Genomic DNA, 23,250 nt, shown 5'->3' with positions numbered 1-23,250 from the left:
TCATGGACATATTGTTCCATTTGTACACAGCCACAAACCTGGCACTGATTGTCCACAATTTCACTGCAACCACAAATCTGCTGCAGATTTATCTCTGTGTGTGACAGGGCCTCTACTTGAGGTCATAGCGGACCTAAGGGATGCAAGCTGGGTGAGGGAGATCACCGACATACCTGCCGACGAGTCGAGTTTCGGGTTCAGAGGTAAGTTAAAATCTCCTCCAATGATCAGATGTCCAGTCGCAAAAGTCTCCAGTCTCCTTAGGAACCTAGCTGTGATGCCCTGGCAAAACCAGGTTGTCACACAGGTTGTACAAATCTTTCAGGTACAAGACTCCATCCTCCTTGGCATACCAACACAAAACCCACACCCAGGTGCACAACACCAGCCAGTAAAGCCTAGTCACCCCCCCATGACAATAGGGACACACCAGTGGGTGGGACCAGGCAGATGGGAGCGCCCTTCTAGGGGTCCTGAGGTGTTAGGGGAGGGAACACAACAGTCTAATGTGGAATCTGACAGTGGAGGAGTTTGGAGTGACAGCGGAGACAGGGGTTAGGGCCCCTGGACTACCAGACTACTGACTAGGTGGCAGACGGCAAGCAGGACCACAGACGACGGAGATCCGGTCGCGGGAGACCTTAAGTGGACTGGGGCAGGGTTGTAGCCCGCCGGTGCTGACAGCGGGAATCCGGTCTTGAGGCCGTGCACAGTCGGGCTGCCTGGACCCTAGGGCGAGGAAGGTTTCAAGCCCCTTGTCAATTGACCAGCTGGGGACAAGGTTTCAGGCCTTGTTCCACAGTAATTCCAGAAAGCGAAACGGAAGCCCAACGCGGGGGATAGGGTGTATGCCAGAACCCACAGAGATCCCAAGGGTCAGATTTCGTGGGCCACAGCTCCCAACATACAAAGTACCGAGAGTGGACTTCCCCGTTTCAAGCGGAGTTGTCCCATTGAAGACAAAAACACTGAGTGCAGGAGGAAGGGACCCCTGTTTGCTACATCAGGGTGTGGGACCTGAATACACCCACCAGAGGCAACCGGTCACTGGCAATTTGGTTTACCACTGGACTCTGTGTGCAATTTTTGGAACTGTGAGTACACCATCCATCCCCGGTCCAACTCTGCATGACACTCTCCGCAGCCATTACTCCCATTCACCTGGGCCCCGAGACTACACCTCCCCTACCCGTGGAGGGGATTCCATCCTGCTGCCTCGCTCCACCAGCCCCGGGCATCCCATCACCAGGCAGAGGCGGTGCTACCAACTCTTACCGCAACCCACGTGTGGGGTCACTGACAAACTAATCCCCTGTAAATACCCCCTTCCTACGGTTGTGAAGACGGACGGCCACAGTAACGAACCCGGATCCGAGCAGCCCCTGCAGCGGTCCGGCCCCCGTCTGCAACATAGCCCCGGCCTGACTTTTATTAGGGAGATAAAAGTTAGCAACTGTGTATTTTTGGTTAAAAAGTACCAAGTTGACAAATAAGAATCTACCATGTGGGTCAATGTTCAATCTCGCCAAGGGGTTAAGAGCATGATGCCAACGCGGGTAGTATTTGTTAGAAATGTCCGGTACATGGCCACCCTTAAAGTGAGTCTCTTGTAGCAGGAGTACCTGAACTCCCATTTTGTGCACACCATGCAGGATCTGGTTGCGCTTTTGCAGGGTGTTGAAACCTTGTACAATCAGTAAAGCAAACTTTAAGGAGACCATAGTGTATATCGGGGATGACAAACTAAAGTTTCTAAAATATAGGGAGTCCCAAGTCGTGAAGGGTGGGATAAAATAGGGTTAGTAGGGGATAGAAAGCGTAAGGTAGGTCAGGGAGGAAAGCGGAAGAAGAGAGAAAAGAAAGAGTACAAGCAAGAGAAGTTAGAGACAGAAGAGCTTAAGGAGGAGAGCCTACCAAGAGTATAGGCTATGGCCTCGCTCTTAGATCGAGGCAAACAAAGACTGTAAGAGACCCAAGACCTAAGTCCGGGTCAGTACAGTCACACTTGAAAAACAAGTGTCCCTAGTGGTGTGTGTCTAGTGACAGAAACGCCGCAACCCCAGGTACACACTCTGCCAGGAAGACAGCAATAACACATGAAAATACATTAGCAAAAATATTTGAAAACTGCAACATGAAAACATTACGAACGCTATAGAACCCCTCTCCCAGACAACGGGGGACAAACAAAAAAAAGGGGGGCACGTGAAGGGGAGGGAAGAGGGGGGAGAGAAGACTGGAGGAAAGGGGAAGGGGAGGGTGGTAAGAAATGGAAGGAAAGGGGGGGAGGAAAGGCGGCAGGGGGAGTTCAATGAAAGTCCGCTAAAACGAGACATTACTCATTCAAAATACAAATGCCAGGATAAGTCAAGTATCCAATTATAAATGGATGGGTGAGTACCAGGCCGCAGAACGCGGGTACTCAATCCTGGTTCCAACCTCAACCTATCGCACCAGAGAGCAGTCCGAGAGAACCATCCGGGAAGAGTCACTGCTTGGCCATACGAGGTCCCACGACACCACGCTCCGGAGTCTTTGAGAGGATGAAGGTCGGCGTCTCTCTTCACCACGGCGGAAAGGCAAGTATGGGTTAGAGGGCCAGTCCAGAAATGAGATCGCAGGCAATTCCAGTCCTTCCAGGAAGGAACTCAAATCAGGTGGGCCACGGAGTGTAAAAAGACCTCTTTGGTGCCGGACCTGCAACTGGAAAGGGAACCCCCCGAATAGGGGATTTCCCTCTCCCTGAGAGCTTCTGTGATGGGATGGAGTGCTCTACGCTTGGCCAAAGTAGCTCTGGATAGGTCCGCCATGATATGGACCACAGCCCCATCAAAGTCAAGAGGGTCCTTGAGCCGAGCCTGCTTCATGATCTCCTCCTTCTCATGGTAATAATTGAGACGACATATAACATCTCTTGGATTATCGGGGTCAAGAGATCTAGGCCTCAAGGCTCAATGTGCCCTGTCGAAGAGAATGGCTGTGTCAAGGGGTCTGCCCAGCAGGCTATTCAGAAGACCTTGTAGGGAAGAGGCAAGATCTGACTGTCCCGTTGCTTCCGGGATACCCCTGATGCAAATATTGTTGCGATAGTCCCTATTTTCAGAGTCTTCCATTAGGTTGAAGAGAGAGGAAATTTGGTCTGTGTGAAGGTCTAGGGTCTTGGCATATTCAGACCGAGCAGTGATTGTTTCAGCAACAGCCGTTTCTGTAGCCGATACTCTGTCGGAAATCTGTGAAATAGAGGTGTTGAGTCCCTGGATTTCAGCTCTACAGAGACTTTCAAGGCGGGATATGTACCCCTCCATGCCTGTTTTAGTAGGAATTTCAGACATTCTGGAACGTAGATCTTTAATCTCTCCCAGCACAGAATCAGAGGCTTCAGAGAAGTGAGGATTGGAAGCCCAGGGTTCAGAGGAGTGCGGATCCCAAGACCCCTCAGATGTCACACCCCCAGAGGCCCCACCGGGGGCACGCCTGAGGGCCCAGCCAAGAACTTCTGTATGGAGCCATGCTTGGTTTTGAGATTTGGGAGTGCTCAACCTAGCAGATTAAGGGGCTGGGACTTTTTTAGGAGCCATAATGATTCTGTGAAAATATAACAGGGCGCTTCAGTGAGATGTGGACTCCAAAAATCCAGGGACACGAGAAATTTCTGTGATAGAGCCACTGGTTAGGGTGCAGGGTCTCAGGCAGGGAGGGAGATGTTAGATGTCTAGTAGCTTCCTATCAGCGGTTTGATCCAGAGGCAGCTACGGGCACACAGGAATCTCAGAGTATTTCCAGCGTGCAGGACCTGAGAAGCTGCAGCCGCCACACAGAACGTTCCCACTGGGGAGAGACTTTTAACTGATCCTTCAGAATATCCCCAGGGTGGAGAAACTAATAGGGTCTTTAGGATAATAGATGACCTCAGATATTGCTTCCGGGTAATGGGACACCGGCCCTTTAAGTAAGGGGCGTGGCCATGTGCGCACCCTATGGGGACTTACTGAAGCTCTGCGTGTGGCCTGGAAGCAGGAAGAGGTTGCAGCAGACTCCAGGACAGAAGAGGAGGGAATGGAGCTGCCGGATGGGTAAGAGGGAGGATGCCCCTGCCGTGGTCTGAAAGTAGCGATATGTGGAGATACCATGGTGGAACCGGATGCCACAGAGCTGCTGGACCAGTGAGAGGGGGATGCCCCTGCCGGCGTCTGGGAGCGGGAGCGTACGTGGATGCCACGCTGGGACCGGAGCTGGGTGCTACAGCTACATCTGAGTTAATTAGAGACACACCTGTGGATGTATTTTAATGCACACCTGAAACACATGGCTCCTTTGTGTAGCATCATGGGAAAGTCAAAAGAAATCAGCCAAGATCTCAGGAAGAGTATTGTGGACTTAACAAGTCTGGTTCATACTTGGGTGTAATTTCCAGGTACCTGAAGGTGCCTCGTTCATCTCTACAAACAATTATATGCAAGTACAAACAAAATGGGCATGGTGGGTAAAGGGGTTTTCCCACAAACAAAGTTAATATTAAAGTTGATTTTAATCAATAGATCTTGAAATAATAATAAGTTCCACAATTGGATTTATTTAAAAAAAAAAAAAATCCTGTGCTGAGATAATCTAATATATGTGTATTTTCTATGTACTATGTAATGGTTGTGTCTGACTGTACAGGGACATGGTCTGATCTTACCATATCTACTGGGCAGGGGAGGATGCAAAAGAGTATACAGACATTACAGCATGGGATCATAGATGATTCTGTTTGTGAGGTAAAACATTTCCCTGTTTTTTTAAAAAATGTTTTATATCAATGTAAATTTGTGATCCTGTGATATTACTGTGTTTATACTTTTTTACTTCCTCCCCTGTCCAGGAGATGTGGTATGATCAGACCATGTTCCTGTACGGTCAGACACAGCCATTACACAGTACATGGCACGGGCACATATATAAGATTATCTCAGCACAGGAACATTTTTAAACTCATCCAATTGTGGAACTCATTATTCCAACATCTATTAAATAAAAGGAATTTTGTGGGAAAACACATTTAAAAGGGTTATCCAAGTTTAGAGAAATGGTTTTGTTATTTCTCCAATAATTGTGCTACATGAGCCCATAGGTTATTGTGACTGACATTGCAGCTCCTTCCCATTTAAATGTTTACTGATGTTTAAGCTGTCGCCAACTCCTCATTGTGCTGCAAAAGTTATCCGATAAATAAGGTGTTAGCTCTCACTATGACTAGGACAAATATACTGTACATTGTGCTACACCATAATACTTCATTACTTGCATTGCTAGATTGGTAAGTACTGCATTATTAGCACTCACACACAGTTCTGTTACATGTATATAAGTGCGGCACCATAGGACCATATACTATATAATTAGCAGGGTGCTCAAGCAAATACCATAGTTCTTTCTTTTCTTTCTTTTGGGAACGTTGGACCCTTGAAGTCTCTCCTTAGATTCTGCTAGACAATATCTACATGCACAAAACCAGCTCCATCAAATTAAACTTGAGTTTACTCTAAGCTCTGGTATGTTTCTTGTGATGTTCAGAGTTCTAAATGTAAGCCATCCCTACTCCCCAACATTAATGTCCAGCCCCGCTAAAGAGAATCTGTCAGTAAGATCAACGTAACATCCACGTAGGTACCCACCTCCTCTGTTGTGCTTACAGTACTGGCCAAAAGTATTGGCACCCCTGCAATTCTGTCAGATAATACTCAGTTTCTTCTTGAATATGATTGCAATCACAAATTCTTTGGTATTATTATCTTCATTTATTTTGCTTGCAATGAAAAATCACAAAAGAGAAGGAAACAAAAATCAAATCATTGATCATTTCACACAAAACTCCAAAAATGGGCCAGACAAAAGTATTGGCACCCTTAGCCTAAAGGGGGCTTTACACGCTACTGTTTCGCCCGGGGACCAGGGGGTACTCAGATCCGGGCCACAGAGTCACTTCTGTGGGTATCACGATGGCGTGACCCGGTCTGTGATCCCAGGCTCCACAGTAAAAGGGGTTTTGGGTAAGGGAGATTGTCCGTGACGCCACCCACGGTTGTGGTGATGGTGGAACACCACCGCTGCTCTGGAAGGGGATCCCGGGAGCGATGACAGGGAGCAGCGTAGTTGTTATGTCCCCTCCGTGGGTAGGGGGGTTGGTTGTCCCGGGGCCCGGAGATGGGGTAAGCAGGGAGCAGGGGGCAGTGCCCGGCTCCGGCTACCTGTTCTGGCCCCTTCCTCACTACGGCCTGTCCCGGCCCTCTTGGAGCACGCTTCACTCCCAGCCGGGAGCTAAACTCCAGACCTCTGTTCAGTCTGCCTCCACACACTCTCTGCTCCAGCCCCTCCCCTCTGCTCTGCTTTTCCCTTACACTGGGGGCTGTGCTTTGTCATGCTGCACCGTGTGAGATCAGATTACCAAGGAGGATTAACTCTTTCTGTGACAACCTGGCTGTGCCAGGGCGTCACACTACTATATCGTTAATGTTTTATCATCGGGGTCACGTTGTTAGTGACGCACATCCGGCGTCATTAACGATATCGCAGCGTGTGACACTTACCAGCGACATTAAGCGACCTCAAAAATGGTGAAAATCGTTCACCATGGAGAGGTCGTCCCAAAACCAAAAATCGGTAATGATTGATTATCGATGTTGTTCCTCGCTCGTGCGGCAGCACACATCGCTGTGTGTGACACCGCAGGAGCGAGGAACGCAATGCGGAAAGAAGCAGGTGGGCGGGATATTACGTCCCACTCATCTCCGTCCCTCCGCTTTGATTGGCCGGCTGCTTAGTGACGTCGCGGTGACGTCACTGTGATGCCGAACGTCCCTCCCCCTTGAGGGAGGGATTGTTCGGCAGTCATAGTGACGCCGCCGACCAGGTAAGTGCGTGTGATGCTGCCGTAGCGATAATGTTCTCTGCGGCAGCGATCACAGGAAATCGCATGCACGACGCTGGCGGGTGCATTTGCTTACGATATCGCTAGTAATTGCTAGCAATATCGTAGCGTGTAAAGCCTGCTTTATACTTGGTTGCACAACCTTTAGCCAAAATAACTGCAAACAGCCGCTTCCGGTAACCATCAATGAGTTTCTTACAATGCTCTGCTGGAATTTTAGACCATTCTTCTTTGGCAAACTGCTCCAGGTCCCTGAGATTTGAAGGGCGCCTTCTCCAAACTGCCATTTTGAGATCTCTCCAAAGGTGTTCTATGGGATTCAGGTATAGACTCATTGCTGGCCACTTTAGTAGTCTCCAGTGATTTCTATGAAACCATTTGCTAGTGCTTTTTGAAGTGTGCTTTGGGTCATTGTCCTGCTGGAAGACCCATGACCTCTGAAGAAGACCCAGCTTTCTCACACTGGGCCCTACATTACGCTGCAAAATTTGTTGGTAGTCTTCAGACTTCATAATGCCATGCACACGGTCAAGCAGTCCAGTCCCAGAGGCAGCAAAGCAACCCCAAAACATCAGGGAACCTCCGCCATGTTTGACTGTAGGGACCGTGTTCTTTTCTTTGAATGCCTCTTTTTTTTTCCTGTAAACTCTATGTTGATGGCTTTTCCCAAAAAGCTCTACTTTTGTCTCATCTGACCAGAGATATTCTTCCAAAACGTTTTAGGGTTTCTCAGGTAAGTTTTGGCAAACTCCAGCCTGGCTTTTTTATGTGTAAGAAGTCGGGTCTTCCTGGGTATCCTACCATACAGTCCTTTTTCATTCAGACGCCGACGGATAGTACGGGTTGACACTGTTGTACCCTCGGACTGCAGGGCAGCTTGAACTTGTTTGGATGTTAGTCGAGGTTGTTTATCCACCATCCGCACAATCTTGCGTTGAAATCTCTCGACAATTTTTCTTTTCCTTCCACATCTAGGGAGGTTAGCCACAATGCCATGGGCTTTAAACTTCTTGATGACACTGCGCACCGTAGACACAGGAACTTTCAGTTCTTTGGAGATGGACTTGTAGCCTTGAGATTGCTCATGCTTCCTCACAAATTGGATTCTCAAGTCCTCAGACAGTTCTTTGGTCTTTTTTCCTTTTCTCCATGCTCAATGTGGTACACACAAGGACACAGGACAGAGGTTGAGTCAACTTTAATCCATGTCAACTGGCTGCAAGTGTGATTTAGTTATTGGCAACACCTGTTAGGTGCCACAGGTAAGTTACAGGTGCTGTAAATTACACAAATTAGAGAAGCATCACATAATTTTTCAAACAGTGCCAATACTTTTGTCCACCCCCTTTTTATGTTTGGTGTGGAATTATATCCAATTTAGCTTTATGACAATTTTTTTTTTTCATTGAAGACAAATGAAATGAAGGTAATAATACCAAAGAATTTGTGATTGCAATCATTTTCAAGAAGAAACTGAGTATTATCTGACAGAATTGCAGGGGTGCCAGCACTGTAAGTCTGTTGTGTATGACTGTTGGCCAGTGGCGTAACTAGAGTTCAATGGGCCTTGGTGCAAAATTTGGACCTGCCCCCCCTTATGTTGGTTAGATATATCTATATGTACAGTATATATACATTTAGAATTCTAAATCCCATAAAGACATACGAATTGCACCCCCTATGTCCCCCACCCTGTTCTAATGTCCCCCATCCTGGGCTCCTTCCTTGTAAATATGTCCCCCATCCTGGTATGTCCCCCATCCCGGCATATATGTCCCCAATCCTAGTATTTATGATCCCCATTCTATCCCACATCCTGGTGTATATACACTGTGTGCAGAATTATTAGGCAAGTTGTATTTTTAAGGATTTTTTTTATTATTGATCAACAACTATGTTCTCAATCAACTCAGAAGACTCATAAATATCAAAGCTTAATATTTTTGGAAGTTGGAGTGTTTTTTTTAGATTTGGCTATCTTAGGAGGACATCTGTTTGTGCAGGTAACTATTACTGTGCAGAATTATTAGGCAACTTAATAAAAACCAAATATATTCCCATCTCACTTGTTTATTTCCCCCAGGTAAACCAATATAACTGCACAAAAATTGGAAATAAACATTTCTGACATGCAAAAACAAAACCTCAAAAAATTAGTGACCAATATAACCACCTTTCTTTATCATAACACTCAACAGCCTACTATCCTTAGATTCTGTCAGTTGCTTGATCTGTTTACTATCAACATTGTGTGCAGCAGCCACCACAGCCTCCCAGACACTGTTCCGAGAGGTGTACTGTTTTCCCTCCCTGTAGATCTTACATTTTGATTGACCACAGGTTCTCTATGGGGTTCAGATCAGGTGAACAAGGGGGCCATGTCATTATTTTTTCATCTTTTAGACCATTACTGGCCAGCCAAGCTGTGGAGTAGTTGGATGCATGTGATGGAGCATTTTCCTGCATGAAAATCATGTTTTTCTTGAACGATACCGACTTCTTCCTGTACCACTGCTTGAAGAAGTTGTCTTCCAAAAACTGGCAGTAGGTCTGGGAGTTGAGCTTCAATCCTCAACCCGAAAAGGTCCCACAAGTTCATCTTTGATGATACCAGCCCATACCAGTACCCCACCTCCACCTTGCTGGTGTCTGAGTTGGAGTGGAACCCTCTGCCCTTTACTGATCCAGCCTCTGTCCCATCCATCTTGCCCATCAAGAGTCACTCTCATTTCATCAGTCCATAAAACCTTTGACAAATCAGTCTTCAGATATTTCTTGGCCCAGTCTTGACGTTTTATCTTAAGTTTCTTGTTCAAAGGTGGTCATTTTTCAGCCTTCCTTACCTTGGCCATGTCCCTGAGTATGGCACACCTTGTGCTTTTTGATACTCCAGTAACGTTGCAGCTCTGAAATATGGCCAAACTGGCAGAAAATGGCATCTTGGCAGCTTCATGCTTGATTTTCCAAAATTCATGGGCAGTTATTTTGCGCCTTTTTTACCCAACACGCTTCTTGCGACCCTGTTGGCTATTTGCCATGAAACGCTTGATTGTTCGGTGATCACGCTTCAAAAGTTTGGCAATTTCAAGACTGCTGCATCCCTCTGCAAGACATCTCACAATTTTGGACTTTTCAGAGCCCGTCAAATCTCTCTTCTGACCCATTTTGCCAAAGGAAAGAAAGTTGCCTAATAATTAAGCACACCTTATATAGGGTGTTGATGTCATTACACCACACCCCTCCTCATTACAGAGATGCACATCACCTGATTTACTTAATTGGTAGTTGGCTCTCAAACCTATACAGCTTGGAGTAGGACAACATGTATAAAAATTATCATGTGATCAAAATACTCATTTGCTTAATAATTCTACACACAGTGTATAACCCCATTCTGGTAAAAAATGTCCCCATCCTGGTATACAGTATATGTCTCCATCCTGGTATATATGTTCCCATCCTTGGCCCCTCCTGGTATCTCCTGTCCCCCTACTGGTATATACTGTCCTTTTCCTGTTATCTACCTTTCCCGTCCTGGTATATATGTCCCCATCCTGGTAAATATGTCTGCGTTCTGTCTAATGCAAAAAACAACATTGTACTCACCGTCCCTGGCTCCTATGTCGTACAGTGTCCTACTATGTAGCAGGCGAACAGTGGCTGGCAGCATTCATCGGTTTCGGTGCTATTGCAATGCATGATGTCATTACCATGAGCCACCCTCAGTCACTGGGACACATATGAAACCTGCCGACTTCTGTTTGGCTGGCAGCTTGCATGGCAGTACAGGGACCTGACGGGTCTCTGCAACACGATATATTTCAGCCGTGTGTGCAGCCTCAGATGCACATCCAGCTGAAGCAGGAGCTGGGGCCAATGGGCTGCCTACATCCCCGGGCCCGGTCGCGGTTGTGATCACTGCGACTGTGATCGTTCCCCCAAGACAGTTCTTGTTAATTATCTGGGAGTTGTGGTGCTATCCAGCAGTGAGTTTGGGATTAATTCCTTGTCTTGGTTCTTAATTACCTCCTTCCAGGTACATAGTCTGCAGTCATCATTAGTCTATATGTTTTCTCTAGTTCTGATGAAGGCCTAACTCGCCATATTGTCAAAGACTGTGTAATATGGATTGTTATGTTGAAATATCAGATTTTTCTTGCACCTCACTGGAGTGCCAAGTTCTTAGTGTTCTTAATTCTGCCAGCTTCTACCAACAGCTAGAAGCTATTCAGTGGCCCAACACAGGGACCCATGTATAGGTCTGGATCCCTGTACAAGAGTTAAATTGTAAAGGCCAGGGTTACACTTCAGATATGGTAGATGGTATGACTAGTGCCAAGTCTTACAATGGAAGCCATATTAAAGGGAATCTGTCAGCAGGTTTTTACTATGTAAGCTGAAGCCAGCATGCTGCAAGGGTTAACAGAAGATTCAGGCATGCCTGTTTTATCACAGTCTGATCTATTGTTTATTTGCTGTGTTTGTGTAAGCAGCAGGACCCTTATCATTGCTGGACTACAAAGTCACACACATGGCAGTCCAGCACAACCCTTCCTCTGATTGACACCTGTTAATGTACAATCTCTATAGAGAGCCTCGTGTGAGCGGGGGCAGCTCTCAGCTCTGCTATAGGGCTAAATCTAAAAATCTTGATTGTGTGAGAACGGCTGCACCCAGTAATCTAAGTGTTACATCTTTGGTTTCAGGATTTCTGTCTACATCATACTGCTCTGAGATGAGGTAGCAAAAACCTGCTGACAGATTCCCTTTAAGAGCTGCCAGGCTTCATGTACAGCGCCCCAGTGACAGGCACACGTTATGTACAGTTCTGCTCTTTGTGACCTGATTGTCTCATCTCTGCACTTTCTATAACAAGTGGACTGCAGACTTGGGTCTGGTAAAACAAAATCTGTAGGTAAACCATAGGGTAGCTAAAATTCTTTCAAGCCCTGCAAAGGTTATTTTTTGGGATCACAGCCTCAGGTATAGGTAGCATTCCTGATAATATTTAATAAAGAAATACTATTTTGTGACTTTATGTTCCCTAAAATGGCTTCAAAATAGAACTTGATTTTCATGCTTTTGTAACTAGAATGTAAGGATTTTTCTTCCATTGTAGAAATCCTGAAGTGTGTGGTATTTCAGTTTTTCCCCTCTATTTTGGATATGTGTTTGGTATATAATAGTCGTGCCCCTCCAGCTGTGCGTTCCCAGTGACTGATTGTTATCTACCCTTTGTTCAGCCAGGACTACAGCCTCCCCAATGGGACAGTCTATTCTGCAGTTGTGAGCATGCTCAGATGGAAGCTATATATTATCTTCGAGCTGTCTTTTCAGCACCACGCGATTGTAAGCCACCCAAGTTGTTTCTTCTTCTTCGATCCAGCTGCTGTGGCACATGTGTCCCTACCAGTGCAGGTGAGTAAGGCGCTGAGGATGCATGGTACGTGTATGGTGGATCTGCATGAGGAAGGTGCTGGAACAGACAGAACAGGGTGGGTCTGCCTGGTATTAGGTCTTGCCTGCAGCCGGCTAGAGGACACCTTGAGAGATGCTACATTGCAGGCTGCGCTCAGTCTATCCAGCGTCTTCTACACATATTAATATCGCAGACATGCCTGTTAGTGATTGCAGCCTCTTAGAAATAGAAAACAGATTTGCAGCAATGGGATTACTCCGGTTACCATAACGACAGATTTCTCTATCCGTAATATACATCGATCTGTTTTAGGGTATCTCCTTACAGGTACTAAAAGTTAAGTTGAGGTTAATACCATTGGGGGTTCATTTTTTTATAGGTTTTTTTCCGCATGCATCTCATTTAACGCTTTTTATGGCAAGCACTCATCCGACTCGTGCTAAATTGTAGTCATTAGCCTTCTGATTAGCAAAGGGATGGAGATATTTACAGAGGGAGACAAATTCCTACCTGACCCTGTAAGCAGCGTCAGCACCCCGGGGTCTCTACCACCTCAAGATTCCCACTGCAGAGGCCATAGGAGATAATATCCTACTTATGTCATCTTCAACGCCTGAAACGCTTCTTTACCTCTAATTGTAGCCGGTAGTCCTATGTCATTAATATTAGAAAGTGTGTTTAGTTCCTGGTATTTTCTAATTAAGTCATTTTTATTTGAGTTTATTAAATTAGAAATTAATTTCTACCATAAAGTAATTTTTTTTAAAATATTTTATTATTACAATATAGCAACAACAAATCTTTAGAATAAATTATATATGTACATTAGCCAAGATCATATTATAAGCATATTTTGTATGTAAAACTTATTATAGTTCATGTATAAATATATACAGTATGTGTGTGTATATATATTAACCTTAGAACGCATACCTGGAGCCTCGCAGGCCCGCTAGGTTACATGTTTTGTATTGTAGATTTCTATGGTTGCGCATTCTAGGGTTAATATATGTATGTCTTTGTGTGTATATACATATGTAGGTGTATATATATATACGTTTGTTTGTGTATGTGTATCTATTTACAGAATATCACGAACATGAATCCACCCCTCACATTTTTGTAAATATTCTAACATATCTTTTCATGCGACAACACTAAAGATATGGCACTTTGATACAGTGTAAAGTAGTCAGTGTACAGCTTGAATAACAGTGTAAATTTATTGTGCCCTCTAAATAACTCAAACAACAGCCATTAATGTCTAAACCACTGGCAACAAAACTGAGTACACTCTTAAGTGAAAATGGCCAATTTGTGCCCAATTAGCCATTTGGTTTCATATGATTCATTCGTGTTACAAGGTCTTAGGTGTGAATGAGGAGCAGGTGTGTTAAATTTGGTGTTGTCGCTCACACACTCTCTCATACTGGTCACTCGAGGTTCAACATGGCCGCTCATGGCAAAGAATCCTCTGAGGAGCTGAAAAAAAGAATTGTCGCTCCACATAAAGATGGTCTAGGGTATAAAAAGATTGCCAACACCCTAAAACTGAGCTGCAGAATGGTTGCCAAGACCATACAGTGGTTTAACGAGACAGGTTCCACTCAGAACAGGCATCACTATGGTTGACCAAAGAAGTTGAGTGCACGTGTTCAGCGTCATATCCAGAGGTTGTCTTTTCAAAATAGACGTGAGTGCTGCTAACATTGCTGCCGAGGTTAAAGGGGTGGGGAGGGGGTTGGCCTCTCATGGACCAGACCATACGTTGATCACTGCATCAAATTGATCTTCATGGCTGTCATTCCAGAAGGAAGCCTCTTCTAAAGATGATGCATAAGAAAGACCACAAACAGTTTGCTGAAGACAAGCAGACTAAAGGCCGATGCTACGTGTGGCACCGCAGTAACGAGGAACATCTCCTTACCTGCGGCCGCCGGCAATGAGAAAGCAAGGAGGTGGGCGGGATGTTCGTCCCGCTCATCTCCGCCCCTCCGCTTCTATTGGGCGGCCGCTTAGTGACGTCGCTGTGACGCCGAACGAACTGCCTCCTTTCTGAGGAGGCGATTCGCCAGTCACAGCGACGTTGCTAGGCAGGTAAGTAGTGTGACGGGTCCGAGCGATGTTGTGCGCCATGGGCAGCGATTTGCCCGTGATGCACAACCGATGGGGGTGGGTACGCACTATAGCGATCTCGCTAGCAAGATTGCAGCGTGTAAAGCGGCCTTAAGGTAATAGATTACTGGAATCATGTCCTGTAGTCTGATGAGACCAAGATAAACTTTTTTGATTCAGATGGTGTCAAGCATGTGTGGTGGCAACCCGGAGTGGAGTTCAAAGACAAGTGTGCCTTTGCTTACATGAGTGTTGCTGGCTGTGGAGAGCTATAGTTCATTGTGGTAACCATGAATGCCAACATGTACTGTAACATACTGAAGCAAAGCATGATCCCCTCCATTCGGAAACTGGAATGCAGGGCATTATTCCAACATGATAACGACCCCAAACACACTTACAAGACGACCACTGCCTTGCTAAAGAAATTGAGGGTAAAGGAGTTGGACTGGCCAAGCATCTCCAGACCTAAACCCTATTGAGCATCTGTGGGGCATCCTCAAACAGTAGGTGGAGGAGCACAGGGTCTCTAACATCCACCAACTGTCATTATGGAGAGCTTCTGTGAAGCTCTAGTGAAGACCATGTCCAAGAAAGTTAAGGCAGTGCTTGAAAATAATGTTTAGCACACAAATTATTGACACTTTGGGCACAATGTGGCCATTTTCACTTAGAGGTGTACTCTCTTTTGTTGCCAGTGGTTTTAACACTAATCACTGTGTGTTGAGTTGAGCGCACACCAAATTTACAGTGTTATACAAGCTGTACACTTATTATTTTACATTGTATCAAAGGGTCATATCTTCAGTGTCATTCGATGAAAAGATATAAGAAAATATTTACAAAAATGTGAGGGGTGTACTCATTTTTATGACATACTGTATATATATACACAGTATGTATACAGTATGTATATACAGTACAGACCAAAAGTTTGGACACACCTTCCCATCTCTAGAATGACTATTAAGAGGAGACTTTGTTCAGCGGGCCTTCGTGGTAAAATAGCTGCTAGGAAACCACTGCTAAGGACAGGCAACAATCAGAAGAGATTTGTTTGGGCTAAAGAACACAAGGAGTGGACGTTAGACGAGTTGAAATCTGTGCTTTTTTCTGATGAGTCCAAATTTGAGATCTTTGGATCCAACCACTGTGTCTTTGTAGAAAAGGTGAACGGATGGACTCTACATGCCTGGTTTCCACCGTGAAGCATGGAGGAGGAGGTGTGATGGTGTGGGGGTGCTTTGCTAGTGACACTGTTGGGGATTTAGTCAAAATTGAAGGCATACTAAACCAGCATGGCTACCACAGCATCTAGCAGCGGCATGCTATTCCATCCGGTTTGTGTTTAGTTGGACCATCATTTATTTTTCAACAGGATAATGACCCCAAACACACCTCCAGGCTGTGTAAGGGCTATTTGACTAAGAAGGAGAGTGAAGGGGTGCTACGCCAGCTGACCTGGCCTCCACAGTCACCAGACCTGAACCCAATCAAGATTGTTTGGGGTGAGCTGGACCGCAGAGTGTAGGCAAAAGGGCGAACAAGTGCTAAGCATCTCTGGGAACTTCTTCAAGATTGTTGGAAGACCATTTCTTGAAGCTCATCAAGAGAATGCCAAGAGTGTGCAAAGCAGTAATCAAAGAAAAAGGTGGCTACTTTGAAGAACCTAGAATATAAGACATGTTTTCAGTTGTTTCACACTTTAAGTATTTCATTCCCCATGTATTAATTCATAGTTTTGATGCCTTCAATGTGAATCTACAATTTTTAGTCATGAAAATAAAGAAAACTCTTTGAATGAGAAGGTGTGTCTAAACTTTTGGTCTGTATATATATATATATATATATATATATATATATATACAGCTCTGGCAAAAATTATGAGCCCACTGCAAAATTGTCAGTTTTTCTGATTTTTCTCTTTGTAGGTATATTTTTTTGAGTAAAATGTAAATTGTTCTTTTATTCTATAAACTTCTGACAACATGTCTCAGCATTTCCAAGCACTAGATTTTGTATTTATTTTCTGAAAATGAAACATGGTCAAAATAACAAAACCATGTATTGCTTTCAGACCTAAATTAATTCAAAGAAAACAAGTTCATAATTATTTAGAAAGAACAATATTAATGTTTCAACTCAGGAAGAGCTTTAATGCATCTTGGCATGCTTTCCACCAGTCTTTCACACTGCTTTTCGGTGACTTTATGCCACTCCTGGCACAAAAATGTAAGCAGTTCTTCTTTGTTTATTCGATTAAACTTTGCGAAGGATGTATGAATCAAGCCACATACAAGGTTATCCTGGAAAAACAGTTGCTTCCTTCTGCTCGGGCAATGTTTAACAATTCTGAGGACTGTTTTTCCAGCAGGACAATGCACCATGCCACACAGCTAGGTCAATCAATGTCTGGATGAAGGACCGCCATATCAAAACCCTGTCATGGCCAGTCCAATCTCCAGACCTGAACCCCATTGAAAACCTCTGGAATGTAATCAAGGGGAAGATAGATAGTCACAAGCCATCAAACAAAGAAGAACTGCTTAAATTTTTGCACCAGGAGTGGCATAAGGTCGCCCAAAAGCAAGACTGGTGGAAAGCATGCCAAGACGCATGAAAGCTGTAATTAAAAATCATGATTATTCCACAAAATATTGATTTCTGAACTCTTCCTGAGTTAAAACATTATTACTATTAGTTTTGTTGTTTCTAATTTTTTTTTTATTTTCATTTTTTTGTTTTTTTTTCAGAAAATAAATACAAAATTTATTGCTTGGAAATTTGGAGACATGTTGACAGTAGTTTATAGAATAAAAGAACAATTTACATTTCACTCAAAGATATACATAGAAAAAAAAATAAAAAAAAAATAAAATATATATATATATATATATATATATATATATTTATTTATATAATTTGTGCTTGAATAGTTTTCTATATTATATGCATTTTTGCATGTGTGTAAAGTTTAGCAAAGTTATGGAACAGAGGAGGTCTTTTAAATTGCTATTAAATGAAAATGAATTAAGAATTAGTTTTAGGCTGCATCTGGTATGGGAATTTCAGGTATATAGTGTGCAAATTACTGCATAACCACAGACACAAATTTTGTATTTTGTCACATAGAAAAATCCTTTAAAAAGAGGGTTTTAAATCGCTACTATGACATTTTTATAGCATATGTGATAGAATTCACTGTAGTGCCAATACAATACTGTTGACCTTTACTGCACCTCATTGTGTCTGTGGTTTTACACAGAAGTTATTTTCTAACACATTCCATTATAAACTGTAAGAAATATATGGAATGCTCCATTGTATGCTGTATTATAGAAGTATTGCTACAAAGGTAGGGTATGGTGTCCGGTATACAGCGGCATACATAATACAGACCTGTAGGGGCACTGTGTCCTCCTTAGAAAGCGCAAACATACAGCATTTTTCCATGTATGGGTCATACTCTAAATTTTTTACTTATTTTCCTCTGGCAAATTATTTCAATCTTATTTATTTTATTTTATTTATTTTATTTTGATGTTCCCAAAAATGGTTGGTACTAAACCTCTTATGGAAAGTATGACCCAGCTTTTCAAGACTATTAAATGCTAAATCTGACTTCAGTACAGTAGTACATCACTGGCTCCTATTTCGGTCTCCAAAAAGGGTGGTCTTTCAGTCTTGTATAAAAAAAAAACAACCCAAAAACTTACTTTCTATTTTTATACAATTGTGTTTTGTTGCAATGCAAAAGATTCTATTCAGTGCCGTCAAATGGCAGTTTATTGCTACGATTACCGCAAAATCGTGGCAAAATTCTGCCGCTTAATGCAATTTTGAAGAAACTGAAGCATTTTGTGGGTTCTGTGCATGTTTACAGCACCTTTTAAAAAAACGCTACATTTACTGTATGTATGAGCAGATGTTTCTGAAAAGTATTTCTGTAAGGCCTAAGCCACACGGCGAGAAAATTGGTGCGAGTGGAGTGCGATAAAACATCACATTCCACTCGGACCAATTTTATCCTGTATGTCAGCGCACATGAGTGATTATTTTCTCTGCCCCAATCGAACCAAGAAAACAATCGCAGCATGCTGCGGGTGTAATGCGAGACTCTTTTCTCTCGCACCCATTCAAGTGAATGTGGCGAGAGAAAAATCGCACTTCACTTTCGGTACACCGGTGTAATGTGAGTGCAGAGCGAGAATCACAATAGCCGGCTACGGAGGAGAGAGGGAGATAAATCCCTCCCTCCCCTCTTCCGTGCCGGTCCGCCCCTTCTCAGCGCTGGCCCTCCCCTCCTCAGCGCTGGCCCGCCCCTTCTCAGCCCTGGCTTGCCCCCCGCAGCTGAGGTCTGCTTGCACAGTCGGACCTCAGTTGCAGGGATACTAGCATGACACTCGGCTCCTGCTGTGCTGCCAGCGCGAGCTGAGTGTCATGAGAGCATCGCACTAGTGCCCTGTGTGGCCCCGGCCTAATGAATCCTATAATCTATCAATTAAAAAAAAACACATTTGGCATTGTTCCAACCCAGCGATCTATCACAAATACTCTTGCAATACTCCCAGTCTTGGTTTACATGCCAATGCATTGTGACCGCTGCACCTAATCAGGGCCACAGCAGCCATTTGCCATACAGCTAAGTGCCACTGCTCAGTTAAGTGAGCTATTATGCAAGAATACAATAGGAGAGTAATGTTACTTTTATTATATTAGAACAATGGAAGCTAATATTAACAAATTTTAATTAGTTTTACAACCCTTTTGTATCATTAAAATTGATTTTATATTTTATTTCCTCCGATATTTAAATAAGAAAAGCTAATTTCATTTGTGCAGAATTTATAAAAAGGTATGTTACATGTTTCTGTATTTCAATATTTTTTTTTATCTTTGAATTAATTTGTTTTTATAGACATTATTGCAAAATAAACAGTAAAGTCATATATTCCATGTCAACGGATTAATGCTTCCGTAAGTACAGGCAGTATGAAACACATTCATTAGACACCCGGCTGCAATAACAACGTGCATGTGTGTTGTTGGGAGCGCAGATCAGGGGTCCGTCAAACTGTTTAGATGGTGTGGTTTTGACTATGGCACCTAAAGTATTAAATAGCTAGTGATATATCTGATCATGACCATTTGTCATAATGTGACTGCAGGATAGTGAGGGACAGGGGGCTCCTATACTTTCCCTCACACTAGCCTATCCCTAACCTCTGGAGTACCCATGATGGTGGAGATGCCGGCATGCCATGCCTTACTATTCACCTGACCAGAATTTAAACAGACAGGGAAAAAACAAAACACACAGCAAACTCACAAGAAACTAAGGAGAAAAGCAAGAAAGTAAGGCGACCAACAAGGGTTATTGCTCACAGCAACAAATTACTACAACCACCAATAAGTCTGAATCACAACATCTCACCAGACCAGTATAGAGAAGCTATAGCTGGCATTAAATGAAGTGTCCAGCCAGCATATATAATAGGGAAGCGCATGGGACTGGCTTACCCACAGCATGTTATCCACAGAGACTAACAAGCAGCCCAGCAGTGATTAAAGGGAACCTGTCACCATTTTTTTGGCCTATAAGCTGCAGCCACCAACACTGGGCTCATATATACAGCATTCTAACATGTATATAACATGTATATAAGAGCCCAGGTCGGGGGTATAACATAAAAAACACTTTATAATACTTACCTAACGGTCGCGCTGTGGGCCTTATGGGCATCTCCGTTGTCCGGTGCCGGCGCCTCCTCTTTCGGCCATCTTTGTCCTCTTTCTGAAGCCTGGGTGCATGACACGGCTACGTCATACACACTTGCCGGTCCTGCGCAGGCGCACTACAATACTTTAGGGTGCTTTACATGCTGCGACATTGCTAGCGATTGCTAGCGATGTCAAGCGCGATAGCACCCACCCCCGTCGCTCATGCAACATTTGTCGCTCGCTGCCGTAGAGAACATTATCGCTACGGCACCGTCACACGCACGTACCTTGTCAGAGATGTCGCTGTGACCGCCGAACAATCCCTCCCTCAAGGGGGGGGTGCATTTGGCATTATAGCAACGTCACTGCGGCGTCACTAAACGGCCGGCCAATAGAAGCGGAGGGGCGGAGATGAGCGGGATGAAACATCCCACCCACCTCCTTCCGCATTGCCGGTGGACGCAGGTAAGGTGATGTTCGGCGCTCCTGCGGTGTCACACGTAGCGATGTGTGATGCCACAGGAACGACGAACAACATCGTACCTGTGGCAGCAGCGATATTAAGGAAATGAGCGACGTGTCAACGATCACCGTTTTTGAACAATTTTGCGATCGTTGATCGTCGCTCATTAGTGTTACACACTTCGATGTCGCTACCGGCGCCGGATGTGCGTCAATAAGGACGTGACCCCGACGATATATCGGTAGTGATGTCACAGCGTGTAAAGCACCCTTTTGATCTGCCCTGCTCAGGGCAGATCAAAGTGCACCTGCTCAGGACCTGAATGCCGGCAAGTGTGGATGACGTTGGACCCGTCATGCATCGCAGCTAGAGAAGAAGGAGAACAAAGATGGCCAAAACAGACGGCGCCGGCACCGGACAATGGAGATGCGCATAAGGCCCACAGCGCGACCGTTAGATAAGTATTATAAAAAAAAAATTATGCTATACCCCCGACCTGGGCTCTTATATACAGCATGTTAGAATGCTGTATATAAGAGCCCGGTGGTGGTGGCCGCAGCTTATAGGCCGAAAAAGTGGTGACAGGTTCCCTTTAATTCTTGCTAGCCTGCCTATGAACTACAAGTCTGTGGGTCGACATCCAAGTCTGACTGCACTGATCACAGACATCAGAGAAGTTAGCAGGCAGAGTGCCAGAATTTGTAGTCTCCACAAATCCTGACCCCACCATGACAGTCAGCGATGTTTGTAAAAACCTCCTTGTGACATCATTGCTGTTGGTTACCCAGCTATCAGTAGCAACTAATTATCTATATATATATAATTGCCTTAGTCTGTCTGTCTGTCTGTCTTTCTTGCTCCAAAATGACATCATTACAGTGACAACCATCGCATTGGCTACTCAGCTCGGCTCGGCCCGGCCCAGCCCCCTGCATGCATTGGCCATTTGGCTCGGCCTGGCCACGGCTCCCGCACGCATTGGCCGCTCGGCCCGGCCATGCCCCCCGCACACGCTGCCCGCTCGGCCACGCCCCCGCACATGGTGCCCGCTCGGCCACACCCCCCGCACACGGTGCCCGCTCAGCCATGTCCTCCGCACACGTGCCCTCTCGCCACGCCCCCCGCACACTGTGCCCGCTTGCCCATGCCCCCCCACAAACTGTGCCCGCTCGGCCACGCGCTCCACACACTGTGCCTGCTTGACCACGCCCCCCGCACACTGTGCCCGCTCGGCCACTTCCCCCCGCACACTGTGCCCGCTCGGTCACGCCCCCTGCACACTGTGCCTGCTCGGCCACGCCCCCTGCACACATTGGGCACCTATACACCTCCCCCCATGACTACTCCACCTATTAAACACCTCCCCCCAGGACTACTCCACCTATTAGACTCCTCCCCCCAGGACTACTCCTACTATTAGACTCCTCTCCCCCCAGGACTACTCCTCCTGTTAGACTCATCTCCCCCCAGGACTATTCCTCCTATTAGACTCATCTCTCCCCAGGACTACTCCTCCCATTATCCTCCTCTCCCCCCAGGACTACTCCTCCTATTATCCTCCTCTCTCCCCAAGACAACTCCTCCTATTATCCTCCTCTCTCCCCAGGACTACTCCTCCTATTATACTCCCCTCCCCCCAGGACTACTCCTCCTATTATACTCCTCTCCCCCCAGGACTACTCCTCCTATTATCCTCCCCCCCAGGACTACTCCTTCTATTATACTCCTCTCCCCCCAGGACTACTCCTTCTATTATACTCCTCTCCCCCAGGACTACTCCTCCTATTATCTTCCTCTCCCCCCAGGACTACTCCTCCTATTATCCTCCTCTTTCCCCAGGACTACTCTTCCTATTATCCTCCTCTCTCCCCAGGACTACTCCTCCCATTATACTCCCCTCCCCCCAGGACTATTCCTCCTACTATACTCCTCTCCCCCCAGGACTACTACTCCTATTATACTCCTCCCCCAGGACTACTCCTCCTATTATACTCCTCTCCCCCCAGGACTACTTCTCATATTATCCTCCCCCCAGGACTTCTCCTTCTATTATACTCCTCTCCCCCCAGGACTACTCCTCCTATTATCCTCCTCTCTCCCCAGGACTACTCCTCCTATTATCCTCCTCTCCCCCCAGGACTACTCCTCCTATTATCCTCCTCTCTCCCCAAGTCAACTCCTCCTATTATCCTCCTCTCTCCCCAGGATTACTCCTCCTATTATACTCCCCTCCCCCCAGGACTACTACTCCTATTATCCTCCTCTCCCCCCAGGACGTCTCCTCCTATTATCCTCCTCTCCCCCCAGAACTACTCCTCCTATTATCCTCCTCTCCCCCCAGGACTACTTTTCCTATTATACTCCTTTCCCCCAGGACTACTCCTCCTATTATTCTCCTCTCTTCCCAGGACTACTCCTCCTATTATCCTCCTCTCTTCCGAGGACTACTCCTCCTATTATCCTCCTCTCCCCCCAGGACTACTCCTCCTATTATACTTCTCTCCCCCCAGGACGACTACTCCTATTTTCCTCCTCTCTCCCCAGGACTACTCCTCATATTATCCTCCTCTCCCCCCAGGACTACTCCTCCTATTATACTCCTCTCCCCCAGGACTACTCCTC

The 23,250-nt window shown here is 45.4% G+C and overlaps 1 protein-coding gene across 2 annotated transcripts in view; it reads left to right on the top strand.

Annotated features, from left to right (window-relative positions):
- Window positions 1-12,229: 12,229 nt before the first annotated feature.
- The window catches only part of PSD (pleckstrin and Sec7 domain containing), a 700,060-nt gene continuing 689,039 nt past the window's right edge, over window positions 12,230-23,250 (top strand). For both annotated transcript variants that reach the window (XM_075348899.1, XM_075348896.1), the window contains exon 1: window positions 12,230-12,328. The gene's annotated coding sequence lies outside the window, so the exon portion shown is untranslated. The remainder of the gene's footprint in view (window positions 12,329-23,250) is intronic.

Source organism: Anomaloglossus baeobatrachus, chromosome 5 (assembly GCF_048569485.1).
Source record: "Anomaloglossus baeobatrachus isolate aAnoBae1 chromosome 5, aAnoBae1.hap1, whole genome shotgun sequence".
Lineage (NCBI taxonomy): Eukaryota > Metazoa > Chordata > Amphibia > Anura > Aromobatidae > Anomaloglossus > Anomaloglossus baeobatrachus.
This window is presented reverse-complemented; position numbering and strand designations above follow the sequence as displayed.